Source organism: Saccostrea cucullata, unplaced genomic scaffold, assembly GCF_032062105.1.
Source record: "Saccostrea cucullata isolate Sc308-1 unplaced genomic scaffold, CSIRO_AGI_Scuc_v1 ctg130, whole genome shotgun sequence".
Taxonomy (NCBI): domain Eukaryota; kingdom Metazoa; phylum Mollusca; class Bivalvia; order Ostreida; family Ostreidae; genus Saccostrea; species Saccostrea cuccullata.
In genome coordinates this window covers 199,372-202,500 of record NW_026939106.1, presented here as the reverse complement: position 1 = coordinate 202,500, position 3,129 = coordinate 199,372, and positions in this window count along the sequence as shown.

Sequence of the window (3,129 nt, the reverse complement as noted above, 5' to 3'; positions counted from 1 at the left end):
ATTTTCTGATCAATGACATCGAGACAAAAATCAATACTTTAATTGAGGAACCAAGCGGACAAAGGTGGATGGATGCAATGGATAATGGCCTGGTTGCAAATGATCAAGAAAAAATAATAGAAATAATAAACAGGATGTATTTATGAAATTTTACATGGTTTTTATTTTACACAATATAGATGAATATATCTTATGGGCATATTTAGCTAAAGATGCGAATTGTAGCTTATAAATAGTCCATAGTTAATGTCCTGTCAAGCAAAGCAAAAACATCAAATATGCAAGGATCGAAATTAAACTATGATTTTATTCAGTCATAAATAGTATACATAATATACATTAAACATGAAATTTATGGAGAGAACGAACAGTATACAAGCAAAAATGTCCATTCAAATTATACAAATCAGGAGCCGAGTTAACAAGGACCTCTAAAATATCACAGGTGGGATCAGGCCTGGGGGCCATAAAACATAGACAAGCACACTTTTGATCTCAGTCTCACTATTTTCAAAGGAATTAATAGAAGAAAAGTGAGACTGAGATCAAAAGTAAGCTCATCTAAGTTTTATGGCCCCCAGGCCTGATGCCATAGTGGAGAGTAAGCATCGCCTGCCGAGCGATCTCACCCGGCGTGTGCTTCTTATTTTGATCGAAATCCGAGAGTTTTCGATTGAATATCTCGAGTTTCTATCCCTGGCTTGTAGACTTAAAAAGAATGACACCTTTTCATACAGGACATCTGTCTAAGAATGTGATATCGATGCAACATAATCCGTTTTCGTTTTAAATCGACAACTGATCAGCGCGTTTGATCCAAGTCATTTTTTTTCTTCGAAAAGTATGATGGTCTCCATGTTTTGGTTTTTTTTCTTTCTAAATTTGACATTCTTTTAAAAAAGCACATGCATATGATTAGTGGAGAGATGACACAGAGGAAATATATATCAGGTATAAAAAGTGTTTTTGATTTGTAACAATTTGTATCAAATGACTCATCTACCCATATTTTAAGGCATACATGTATAGTGGAAATGCAAGGGAAAATATTTACTTTCAACAGTCGCAGAAACTTGAAACCCAATATTTTATGAGAATGTTAAATTAAAATATCATTTAAAGGTTTAATAAAATTTACTTAAAAAAATAAGTTTGTAGTAAGGAAGGGCGTCAGCTGTAGTCAGACACTGTATGCAAAATTAAAATAAATGTATACAGAGCAAATTTAATTTTGAGTGTATCGAGAGTAAATTTTCGGTTCATTCGGTTATATGTCAGCATAAAGTCTGCATGTAGTAATTACAGATGATTACTAATTACAGATTTATGATGATTGGTACTAAAATTAATCGACTCTCAGTTATATAATAAAGAAGATTGGCCCGGAATGTGATGAGATTTCAAATTAACGTTACGTTGGTGGGTCGTAAAATCAAAGTTGTGTTTGATATTTTTTCCGTGATTAGCTATCGTAACCGTGTTTTTGGCTTTTCCGGAGATGGCTTATTTTAAAATAGTATTCATGTACATAATCTGAGCCATATTGACATATTCTGTCAGTAAAATGAAAGACACATCTAGAAAGAAGACTAAAAACTGGAAAAAAGGGTCTTAATAAAAGCATTTTATTAAAGTGCTTAATGGTCACTGAACGATTTCAAAGAAATGCCGTAATAATTTTTTTCATTTGTGATTTGTATCGTTTTTAAGCGTTACTGTTACTAGAGCGAATTTTCCAGGTCAATTGAATTTTGCAGTTGCAACATAAGTTATAAACGACAAAGAATTGAAAACACGTATTTAGAACCATTAATGCAATATAACAGAAAGGTTTGATCTGGCAGATCACGTCACCTACCCGACCAGAGATATATATGTTTTTTAGCTAGCACAACTTGGTTGGTTTTGTGTATATGTTGATAAATGTATTTAAAATTGATTATTATTCTGTTTGATTTTTCATCTTTCTGATGTTACTAATTGGATACCACCAAGAACACGACATTTATTAACGCAGTCTGAATTCAACTACCTTAAATTGTGAAGTATATATTGTTTTCTGTTTTTATTATCATAGAGAATTATTAAACAAATTGTTTTACAAAGCGTCTATACTTCTGGGGACCTTGAAGGTATGCATAGGATATCTAATGACTCAAAGAATGAAAAAAAAAATAAGGGCTTGTTGTCTAACAGAATCTTTTCAGTTTGCTTTGATGATTTCACTTAAAGGGAAATTTGGCTTCAGTTAAGACATACTTTTTTTCTTCAAAAGACACCATATGAGTGTTTGAAGAAAAAACAGCAGAAGCAATAATCATGTTACTTTTCAGTGATTCGTTTGGAAAAAACTTCTTCGTTTCCTATTTCATTGAAAATCCTTTGCAGATGAATAGAAAAATTTTAGTATTGTTTGAAAAATTAAAAAAGGAAAAGGACCTCATGTACACTAAATATTTCCTATTAAAATTCAATGAGCTAAAAATAAAGAGAAATCCTAATTATTTGCACTCAGGGACTTTGAGCTTTTGAATTATTCATATTCCCATTACCTATGAAAATTATTCAGAAAATATTCAGCTATTTATCTATAAAGCATTAACTTTCCTATTTTGAACTCGAATACATTTTCGATTCCATGTGAAGTGGGACATTTTAGTTCATTAACCACAAGACAGTAATTAACATAGCACAATGCAGGATGCCGTCTTAAACTAATCACCTTTAACGTTGTGTTTTTTACCAGATCAATGGATGGTGCAAATGGCTTGAAGCAGGACACAAGACAACAAACACTTGAATTCGATAAATTTCCTATAATCGGTAGCAATCTAGGAAATGCTGCTGAAATAAATGTCTTTTTCCAAGAGATCTTTCTTTTTTATTCTCGTGGCTTAATCCTTTAATCAAGATATTGAATGAAGATTTATGTCCTGATTATTGAAATCCTTTATTTGTTTTTTAGAATGCTCAAATAAAATCGAATATTTACATTGGCTAAACGACACGCAACGATATCACGACTTCGACGAGAGTGCAAAGGGACATAACTTTGGTTTCTAACTATGTTTTTTTAAATTAATGTAATATAACCTATGCTTTTGCAAAGTTGTGAGATATATATAACTT